The sequence below is a fragment of the Helianthus annuus genome, chromosome 11 (genome assembly GCF_002127325.2).
Source record: "Helianthus annuus cultivar XRQ/B chromosome 11, HanXRQr2.0-SUNRISE, whole genome shotgun sequence".
Classification (NCBI taxonomy): domain Eukaryota; kingdom Viridiplantae; phylum Streptophyta; class Magnoliopsida; order Asterales; family Asteraceae; genus Helianthus; species Helianthus annuus.
In genome coordinates this window covers 16,221,527-16,233,787 of record NC_035443.2, presented here as the reverse complement: position 1 = coordinate 16,233,787, position 12,261 = coordinate 16,221,527, and the positions used below count along the sequence as shown (strand labels likewise).

The 12,261-nt window shown below is 35.0% G+C and overlaps 1 long non-coding RNA gene across 1 annotated transcript; it reads left to right on the top strand.

Annotated features, from left to right (window-relative positions):
- The first annotated feature begins 10,743 nt into the window (after positions 1-10,743).
- Positions 10,744-11,928, top strand: LOC110891842. Its single transcript, XR_002565598.2, has 5 exons — positions 10,744-10,837; positions 10,949-11,123; positions 11,274-11,301; positions 11,482-11,569; positions 11,747-11,928. It is a non-coding gene; the product is annotated as an uncharacterized LOC110891842 (long non-coding RNA).
- Positions 11,929-12,261: the final 333 nt, after the last annotated feature.

Here is a 12,261-nt window from a genome sequence, read left to right as displayed (position 1 = left end):
TTTAATAGGCTTAGTAGTATTAAGTTTAGAAAATTAGCTAAATATAAGATGTAATAATGACTCCAACGGTCCGAAAGCCATCAAAACCATATACACCTTTTTTATACAACTTCCTAGGGTGAGCAAGTTTTGGGTCTATCCTGACTAATCCGAGAACCCGAGCAGACCAACTCAAAACCGTCCAACCTCCACATTCGACACGGGCCTAATGTTTGAAATATAAGGAAATTTCTCCAAATTGCATATGAATTCGGTTGATTCATGCCCAAAATGCATATGAATCTGAATTGTAACCCGGTTGATGTGAACCCAAAATTGATGCATGCCCAAATTACGATTCGGTCCTATCCGAGACTATGCCAACCCGACTAGCCCAGCCCGCATAAACCTAGAGCAACCCACACTTTAGTGGTCCACTCCTCGGGTTTCATTTTTCAAAAATTTGGTTTCGACCCGAAGCACAACCTTACAACCTATCATGTTCTTTAGTTAAAAAAAAAAATACTATCTTTATAATATTTAACTATATATTGTTTAAAAGAAAGTATGGAAAAGAATACTAAGAAATTTTTTCATCCAAAATGAAAAGAAAAGTTATGGTCCAAAATGCAAAAAAAAATATTTTTCAAAAGTCAAATAGTGCACAATGAACATTAATAAAGGACTTTTTATGAGATGCAAGGTTGGGAGAAGTTGACCGTTAAAGATAGCAGTCTAGAAAGACTTATATAATAAAAAAAGGATCTGGTCAAGCCACATGATAGCAAAGGTCATCATCCGCCGAACCTTCGTGTGAAACTTCACCATCGAACCTCTACTTGCATTATTGGCCACAATTGCCATTCATGTCTAAATGTCTTAACCAATATCACCAAACCGATTTTGTATTAAAGCTTGACATATGTAATATTATATGGGTTATTGGATTTTAAAAAGTCTAAGTTTCACCTGTTGGCCGATAATAATCCTAACTCTAAAAATTCCCTCCAACAATCCCAACTTGTAAGAATTTGTCCCCCGTCGATCCTTTTCAAATTGCAGGTACACTTAATTCAATTAAGGAGGCTGTATGCCACACCCCAACCGATGGCGGAATCATCGGGGCATGGCACTGAGCGAAACAGATTGTCCAGAAGTTTCCACAACAACTATTAATACTATTCAGTTAAATGATACGTCCCATACCGTATCCCAAATAATACAATAAATTATTACAGATAACAACTAGTCAAGTAATTCTGTTCCGACAACTCAGATTTTAAGTAAAATAAAATAAATATTGTTTAAATGCTTCTAGAGACTCGATCTGCAAGATCTACAGACAACTATGCTCTAGACGCTTATTCCTAGCTCGCCTTCCTAGCAGATAAGCATCCTAATTGCCTGTCACATACGTTAAAATAAGTCAATACATAAAATGTAAAGGTGAGCATACAAGTTTGATAATAGCATATAGAGTTCGAAATAGTTTACGCATAACCAGCACGTACACAGAGAAAAACGAAGCATGTTAATTATCGACATGGATCTATCGACACCAATGACTGCAGGTTGACTGTCCGAGACAGTTCGCAATACATGATTACCACCGTAATCCATGCAAGTAATTGTCCTTAACAACCCCCGTGTGAACGGGTGCTGAGTCCAAACTATAGTACTACGTCGTTAAGGCAGGTAGACAGCATTCCACGTGTAAACATAACAACAAGCATTCATTTAGTCACGTAATACATGCATATCGGTTAGCGTATAAAATATTTGAGTAGTGTGATCGATTGTGATTTTGATAAGTTACGTATGTAACACCCAAAAGTGCTAAAGCAAAAAGGGTTCGAGTATACTCACAGCGATTGATTGATGGATTGAAGGGAGCGCTTGAGAGTAGGGTTAGCCTGAATAGTTCGATAGCATAACGATGAGTAACACGCAAAATGGAAACAAGTGATTATGGGTCGAACAGCTTGGTCGATCGAACAGTTGGTTCGATCGAAAAGGTTGTTCGTTCGGCTGGACAGTCCATTCGGACAGCCTATTCGATCGGCCGGTAGGCTCGATCGGTTGGACTGTTCGAGTGGATTGTTTCTTCCTTTGAGTAGGATGTGTTTGTGTATGATGGTTTGACCTTTTGAAGTTTTCGTTGTAGTATTTGAGAACACTGAAGTGTTCTTACCTTTCAGGTCGATCGATCGAACGGGTCGTTCGATCGGCCGGCTTAACCGATCGGTTAGACACTTCGATAGTGAGTCCTCAGCTGGATGTCACCTGATCGGACAGCATGTTCGATCGGGTGGCACTCCAATACATCGAACGGGTAGAAAATCGATTAAGGGTTGAAGCATAGTATCTCATGATCCGATGAGTAATGTTATCGAACAGCTCGTTCGATCGAACATCACTTCGTTAAATACCATACTTCATAAAATTGTCAAAGTGTGGGGCCATTTGCTAGCCGATCGGCTGGCCTGTTCGATCGGTCAGCATCCTGACCTGGTCGGCCTGTTCGTCTAACACTTGGTTGTTTTGTTTGTTTGACGTTATATCGAGGTATTTTGACAACGAGCTGAACAATGGAACCTTCGTTCTTACTTGTTTCTCCGGTTCGGACAGGAATCACCCAAGTCCGGCCGGTGAACGGTTCGGAACGGTAGTTTAATGTTTAACCCGAAATTGGTGAACCTCGTAGATAGAATCCGAGTCTTGAACCACACAACCATTAGAATGATTAGTGAGTTGGCTCAAGCTCCGTTTCTACCGGTTTGAAAGCATTGAGTGTAAAAGAGTTGAAAGAAAGTTGAAAATCATTCTTTCAATCCTTCACATCATGTAAATGTTTAGATCTGTGGTAGATCTTAGTTTGTTTATGTGGAAATCGGCTAGATCCAAGTTATTATTGGTGGATTGAGGCCAAAACATGGTGTTCTTGAAGAACACCATGATGACATTATCCTAGAATGCTTAGATCTTGATGATTTTACGGTTAGAAATCAAGATTTGAAAGATAGAAAGGTATAGGTGCATGTATTGATCAAGAAAGTACAAGATTTAGGATGAAAACTTACCGAAATCGGAAGAAATCTGAGAAAAGAAGGGGAGCACAAGCTGGTCGGTTAGAGGGTTTCCAAAAGTGGAAAGAATGACAATGACAGGCCTATTTATAGGCTTCCCAAAGAGGAAAGGGCTGGCCGATCGGCCAGGCTTCCCGATCGGACAGCCTGCTCGATCGAACAGCCTGTTCGATCGGCGGGGCTGTTCGATCGGCTAAGAGCCTGATCAATCCACAGCCTGTTTCGAGTGTTCGGTGCGACGATTTCTGATATTTCAATTTCGATTGAAGACGATACGAACACGATAGAGTTTCCTATTCAAATTACTTTTAATCCCAACCACTATATTAACATACAAGCATCTATATTCCATATTCGATTTCGATTTCGATTGAGTTTCGAGTTTTGATTGATTACCACACAAAACATAAAGTAAACATGCACAGGTAACACATAGGGCACACACACACACGTAATATAACACCAGATTCGCATAGTTCGAGCTTCGAGTTCGATTGATGATTCGATTAACTTGATTATTGATTGATTAACTTTATCGCATTGTTACTTCCTACTATTCACAGTCGTAAATCGTTTTGTGTCGATTGAACATTCGATTTCTTCGATTCTTTTGATAGACAACACTTACTCCACATAACACAAAACATAAAATAGACTACTTATAGTCAAAGAAGTCAAACTTGACTTGGACTTTGACTTTGACTTTGACTTTGACATTCGAAAACACGGGGTGTTACACTGTAGGTGCACATGAACCTATTAAGGAGCCAAATTCTTATATGTTATAAAAGGATCAATGAGAGCCAAATTCTTACAAGTTGGAATCATTGAAGGAAATTTTTAATGTTGACATTATTATCGGCCAACAGGTGAAACTTAGGATTATTAAAATCCAATAACCCATATTATATGGATTGATATAAACTTCGTATGGTTAACATGTTAATGTTAATGTTAAAATCATCTTATTAACTCTATCATTTCGTATTTTTACAATATAACTCCAAGTTGCAAGTAGAGATATGTGATGACAAACACGTTGTTACATTCCTATATATTGTCACAATGACGGATTTATAAGAAAAATTCATGGGCATTTAAAAAAAAATTATACCTAGGGTATCCTAATATTTGCTCAGGGACATCCGATACATAAAGAAGAGGAGATTTTGACTTTTGCACTTCACCGACAAAGTTGAGGAGCAGCCCGGACACCCCTACCTTCTTTATAGATCCACCAGTGTGCACTTATCTCATGTAGCCTTAAGTCACGATATTGTTTGCTGTTTAGTATGTTTCAAGTTACGATTATCTTTGAGTTCATGAACTAATAAACCACACACATACCTAACCAATCAAATTTGTGTTCAAACCATATTGGAGCATACCGGTTGTATTTAAGTTCATATAAACAGAATATGTAAAAAAGCTACAAGAAAAAAGTTATATGATATATGTTAAATAAAAAGTCTTAAAATGATAACAACGTATTGATTATACACGTTGTTACTTTTTTTTTATATGTATGTAGTGTTTTCATGTAACTTTTAATATATGATGTAATGGTTTATATATGTTTGAATAAAACGCTTTGATACGATTACTTTGTTTTACTATAAGGGTCTGTTTGGTATAGCGTAATGGAATAAACGATGGAATGAAATGGACAAGGTAATGGAATGGACAAAGGAATAAAATGGATCATTACATTCCATAGTCTTGTTTGGTTACCATGCAGGAAAGAAATAAATCATTACCTTGTGTTGTTTGGTAGGTAAGAAAAGAGGAATGAATGAAATCGGCGATGGTTGGTGGCGGTGATCGGTGGCTGCTAGTGGCAGTGGCCGCGATGGGTGGCGGTGGTCGGTTGTAGCGGTGGTCGGTGGGCGACGGTTGTTAGCGGTGGCGGCGGCGATGGTGGTCGATGGTAGTGGCGACGACGGTGGGTGGTGGTGGTCGATGGTAGCGGGTGGTGGCCGCAGAGGATGGAGGTGGTGGTCGGCAGAGGGTGGCGGTAGTGGTCGGGGTGGCGGTGGTCGGTGGTGGCGGGTGACGGCGATGGTGGTGGCGACAACGACTGTGGGTGGTGGTGGTCGACAGTAGCGGGAGGTGGCCGCAGAGGATGGCGGTAGTGGCCGGGGTGGTGGTGGTCGGTGGTGGCGGGTGGCGGCGATGGTGGTCGATGGTGGTGGTGACGGGTGGTGGCGACGATGGTGGGTGTGGTGGTCAACAGTAGCGGGTGGAGGCAGCGGAGGATGGTGGTGGTGGTCAGCGATGGGTGGCGGTAGTGGTCAGGGTAGCGGTGGTTTACGCTGGCGGGTGGCAGCGATGGTAGTCGATGGCGGTGGCGGCAGGCGGCGGAGGACGGTGGTGGTGGTGGTCGGCGGAGGTTGGTGGCGGGTGGTGACAATGGCAGGTGGTGGTGGTGGCAAATGGTGGAGGTGATGGACGTGTTTGTGACGTAGGCTGAGAGAGGGAATGGAATGGAAAAAAAACAGGGGGGTGGATGGAATGAATTTAAGGGAATGGAATGACTTATGTAATGGGTGATTCCATTACGTTGACCAACCAAACACACATTTCTTCATTCCCTCGCAATAGTTCATTCCATTCCACCTCTCATTCCTGCATACCAAACACTACCTAATTTTTATCACGAATTGAGATGCATCCAACACGTAGAAATATTTTCAATATTGATAAATACATTATATTAAGCACCAGTTAGTTTATAAGAGTAAAGTTCACGTACAAAGTGTCTTATCGTACAAAACATACGAAAAACATGAAAATGCCAAAAAAATGTGGTGGTCTTTTCGTAATTATTTACTCGTAGAGTAATTATCAAAATTACTCTACAAATGATCTTGTTAGGTAATTTTGATCTTGTGGAGTAATTTTGTAAAATGTTCTTGTAGGGTAATTTTGATCTTGTAGAGTATCATAATTACTCTACAAATGATCTTGTATGATAATTTTGATCTTGTAAGGTAATTTTGTAGAGTATCATAATTACTCTACAAATTATTTTGTAGAGTAATTTTGAATTGTATATTGTTTGATAAACTTACAGAGTAATTTTGATATACGTGTAAACTGTAGAGTAATTTTGATGCAAAGTAATTTTAATACACTCGTAGAGTAATTTTGATAATTACGCTACAAGATCAAAATTACTTTACAAGAACATTTTACAAAATTATTATATAAGATCAAAATTACCTTACAAGATCATTTGTAGAGAAATTTTGATAATTGCTATACTCTAAAATAATTACGAAAATGTCACCGCGTTTTTTCAGCAAAATCTTCGGTTCTTACATTTTGTACGTTAAAGTTATTTGTATTTGATCTTTTGTATAGTTTATAATACAACTTGTATAATAAAAGGTCATAATAGTGTATTCGAATTTAAAGGAAATCTATACTATATAATAAAAGAAATCAATGGGAGGACACATGTCATTCATTGAATCTAGGGGTGTACACGGTTCGGTTCGGTTTGGTTATTAGCATTATCCATAACCGTAACCGAAGGTATCGGTTAATCGGTTCGGTTAATTCGGTTAATTTGTCGGTTTTCGGTTCGGTTAATAACCAATTCAAACAAGGGCTATTTTTTTGCTTAGAAATACATGTAATGGAGGTATGAATACATGAAATAGATGTATAAATACATGAAATGAATAAATAAATGAAATGGAGGTATAAATGCATGAATAGACGTTTAAATACATAAAATGAAGGTATAAATAAATGAAATGAAGGTACAAATAAACGAAATGAAGGCATAAATAAATGAAATAGATGTATTATTACATGAAATAAAAGTATAAAACATGAAATACATGAAATAGAGGTATAAAAGGTATAAATATATGAAAAAAATAAATGATTCGGTTCGATTCGGTTAATTTCGGTTAACCGATGGTAAAAAAATATCCGTTAACCGACTTTCGGTTAATTTCGGTTTGGTTTTGTCGGTTTTCGGTTCGGTTTCGTTTAACGGTTCGGTTATTGCACACCTCTAATTGAAGCCATCTATTTTTTAAAGATAATTAATATCAACTAAAAGATAATTATAAAATTAAATTTAATATAAATTTAAACAATTCGTATAGGAGATAATCTAATTTTTTAAATAAATTTAAACAATTCGTATAGGAGGTAATCTAATATTTTAAAATATTTATCAGATTTCAGAATTATTTATCCTAAAATTAACAAAAGATGTACGCTAAATATAAATTAATATAATGTAAATAATTTATTTATTTTGTTAAACTAAAGTAGTTAATGGTAGAACCTATTTCAAAAATGTTTATAAGGGGTAAACAGAAATATTAATCAATGTTTATTGATTCTATACTTTTATTTTCGTGTTTAACTCTCAACTCAAATACGGTAATAACTATGTTTGCGTGACAATTATAAGAACCATCACCGCAGTCACACCCCATCTATCGTATATCGAGTATATTCGTTATTTTTTTAAGATATAAATTTTTATTAGATTCATTCAACCCGTGTGATAAACGAGGTTTTTTAAAGATATAACATTTTTATTTTTTACTATACAAAATTACATTTATGCAACTCGTGTAATACACGGGGTTTTTAAAAATATAACTTTTTTTTATTATGTAGTATATAAAATTAGATTTATTCAATCCATATAATACATAAGGTTTATAAAGATATAACTTTTTATTGTTTGGTATATAAAATTACATGTGCTCAACCCGTATAACACATGAGATTCTTAAAAATGTAACTTTTTTATTATTTAATATATAAAATTAAATTTACTCAACCCGTACAATACACGGGTTCTTAAAAATACAACATTTTTTTATTATTTAATATATAAATACATTTATTCAACCTATGTAATAAACGAGATTTTTAAATATATATTGTTTTATTATTTGATATATAAAATTACATTTATTCAACCCGTGTACTAAACGAGATTTTTAAAGATATATATATATATATATATATATATATATATTGTTTGGTATATAAAATTACATTTATTCAACCCGTGTACTAAACGAGATTTTTAAAGATATATATATTTTTATATTATTTGATATATAAAATTACATTTATTCAACCGGTGTAATACACGAGTTTCTAACATCTATACTATATAATAAAAGAAACCAGTTTTGAGACATTTTTCATCATATTAGACCATCTCTTATAGATAATTATAATTTTAGTTTAATCTCTTCTAATTAATTATAGATAACACTCCTACTAAATATTATTTAGTTTAATATCTTATATTATAGATAATCCTCCTACTAAATATTATTAGTTTAATATCTTATGGATAATTATTAGAGTTAATTGCCAAAATCGTCCCCGAGGTTTGGGCATGTTTGCCATTTTCGTCCAAAATGACTTTTTTGTACCAAATAGCCCCCCACGTTTGTAACTTTTTGCCATTTTCATCCAAATGCCTAAATGGGTTAGAAACAATCGTGTTTAATGAGGTTTTTTTTTTGTAATTTCACAAGTACAGGGCCTGAAATGTAATTTCTTTTTAAACCTAAAACCATCACCCTCTGCTTTCTCTGTCTACAACCTTAAAAACAAACCATCAACTATCACTCACACCGTTACTCACCTCCACCGTGTAATGCTCATAAATAGATATAAAACTAAGATGTATCGACCAGTACCCATCACTATATGCCATTCAACGAAACCTTTTATGTATCGACCTGTACGTAATGAAATAAATTAAACTGAACATATTAGCTGAACTCATATTACAGTTGGGTAGATCATAAACAAAAAAAAAAAAAAAAAAAAGCTAAATGGGTTTAAGCTATCATCACACTGTAGCTAAATAAAGTGGTTACCGGTTTCAGCCTTTCACGTTTTTGGGATACACGCATACCTCAGACAGAAAATAAACAAGGAAATTCGAAGTAACTAACAGAAACCATGAATCAAATGGAAATTCGAATAAAACTAAGACTACCTAGGACATGATTATATTCGGTTTCATAAATTTGTAAAATTAGCACATGATGATATTCTGTTTACAAAATATAATGGAGAGGGATAAGAGGAAACAACAGAAGTAAACATGAAACTAAGAACACTTGGAATGTGATGTTCACATGTTTCTTATCAATAAGCAAAAAGGATAAATATGTTAAAAATAGGCATATGACTGTAATAGTCCGGAGCAATAAGTATAATTCCTCAAAACGGAAGTTAAAGATACCATAATAGGCCTATATATATAATTCTACAATTTGTTTTACATGTAAATCTTTACTTTTATAAAGTTAGAGTTTAAAAAGAAATTACATTTCAGGCCCTGTACTTGTGAAATTTCAAAAAAAAAAAAACCCTCATCAAACGGTTTTTTCTAACCCAGTTAGGCATTTGGATGAAAATGGCAAAAAGTTACAAACGTGGGGAGCTATTTGGTACAAAAAAATCATTTTGGACGAAAATGACAAACATGCCCAAACCTCATGGATGATTTTGGCAATTAACTCTAATTATTATTTAGTTTAACCTCCTTCTCATTTATAACATTATTTATTTGAATTAATTATATTTGAACGTTTTGTTTATTTTGGTATCAAATGGATTTTACCAAATTTTTATTATTTAGTATAGATATAAAATTAGATTTATTATAGATATAACTTTTTATTATTAGATATATAAAATTAGATTTATTCAATTCGTACAATACACAGGGTTTTTTAAGGATATATATTTTTTATTATTTAGTACAGAAAATTACATTTATATATTTTTAAAGATGTAGTTTTTTTATTATTTGGTATATAAAATTACATTTATTCAACCCGTGTTATAAATGAGGTTTTTTAAAGATGTATTATTTTATTATCTGGTAAACAATTGTACATTTATTCAACCCATGTAATACACGTGGTTTTAAAGATATAACTTTTTTATTTGGTATATACAATTACATTTATTCAACCCGTACAATATGGTTCTTATAGATATAACTTTTTATTATTTAATATATAAAATTATATTTATTCAACCCGTATAATAAATGAGGTTTTTAAAGATATATTGTTTTATTATTTAGTATATAAAATTTATTTATTCAACCCCGTGTAATACACGGGGTTATAACCTAGTAGTATTATATATGAAATCAAAAGTTATAATAACCAAACAATATAATAGATGTTTTATGATAAAAACAAACCCTCAAGATACATCTATTATGTATATTAAAACAATACATTTTGGTGCCACTTGGCATCTTCTTAAACCACTTATTGCCACCTGTCCTCCTATTAACCCTTATTGAAAGAATTTGAGCGGGATAGTACCACGCCATTCGTCCGCTCTTTTTGCTCACACGAAATTGATCAGAGAGAGAGATTGATACGTTTCATCATCAATCAATTCACTAGACTTTCCATTTTGGTTAAACCCTTCCTTTTCAATCTGTGCGAAGACAATGGATCAAGCATTCAAGATCACGGTTAGGCTCTTCTTCTCTGTAGTTTTTCTTCTTCTTCTTCTTCAGATTTTGATTCTAAGTTCAATTTCCAAATCTGAAATTAGGGTTTATATTGTTTAAATAGTGTCGATTTGTTAATGTTTTATTTGTCATTTTATATGGCCAAATCTGCTCTGGTGTGGTGGATTCACAGTGGTTCTGCGGCGGCGACGGCGCCATCACGGTGATACTGCTCTGGTGTGTGTTTCATCCACCGTCGGTAACCTGTAGACGGTGAACACGGTTGTTGGTAATCTCTTCTTTTCTCTCTGATTTTTTTCCGATCCATCACCAAAACCCTTTCTCTCTCTAAAATTTTGTTCCAATCTCATCTGTTTCTATCTATTATTGTTGGTGGTAGTGATGGTGGTTTATGGTCTCTGGTCCTCGGTGTTAGCAACGACGGCTAGGGTTTTTAAGCGAGATATGAACGACGTTTGTTCCAGTTAGGGTTCCGATGATCGACAACTTGTGGGTTGCTGAGATGACAGAGATGGTGGTTGGAGCTATATCAGCTAGGGTTTCCGGCAAAGAAGGTAAGGACCAACATCTCACTCTTCTGATTCCTATTTCATTTCCTAGATGTTATTTGTATATATATTGTTTGTTTCATATTATTCGATCGATCGCCGTAGTATTTGTGCATATGAAACCCTAACTTAGGTTTTGACTTTGTTGTGATTCAGGAAACGCAGCGGTTACTCAGCGAACCAGGTGAAGTTGTTTTTCTTTTTGTAACTTTTTTGTGTGTATGTTTATTTGAAGCGGGTGAATTTTTGTGATCAAGCGGGTCCGATTTTGTGATCATATTTAACTCATTTTCTATTTATGAACTTTCTTAAAAGGTTTGGCCTTTAATAAGACATGACCCGTGTCAACTTGAACTGACTCTAGGCTTAGACCATATCGACGACACTTGATCAATGGTGAATATGAGCTGGCAAATAAAGAGAAACTAAGACTTGAGCAGTTACAAAGGCAGGTATGGCTTTAGTTTTTTGAAGTTAGGGGTGTGTATAACGTTGTCCAAATCGTTAAAACCTAGCTGGACCAAACTAGGACCGTTTATGCATGGTATGTTTCTTGCTTTCTTAGTTCATGGCATGATAAAGATTCCATTTTTAATATTTGTTTTTATTTCGATGAAATGACCCGTTAGGCGAGGAGTGAGGTCTAGCATGCAACAACACATGATCTAGCAACTACTTCAAGATATGAGTAATGGTGGCGGTGGGCATAATCCTTCGGTTTCTGGGCAGAGTCCTGCTAACAGGAATATGGGTCAGGATGGTTTGAGACACGGGATTTCAAAGGCTCACTTTGCACGCTTAGAGGAAATGTTAACTGATCAGTTATCCACTTTGCACTCTTACATATCCATTTATGTTAAAAAGACAAAAGTGTAAAAATCATATGTTTCTTTATTTAGGATGAAGGCACGGGGCTCTTTTTAAATGCAAAGAGTTTGGTCTCTCAAAGAATGAAGTGATGAAACATCATCCTATCATAGATGCCAGCTCATCAAATTCAGGTGTGTACGTATTGTTTTTAGACATTACCAACAGTTGATTCCAGTGATTAAGGATAATTACATGTTCAATTGATCTTTATGTAGTTGATTTAACCAGTTCTTTGTTGTTCATACTTCATATATTTTCCAATGATGAATATTGA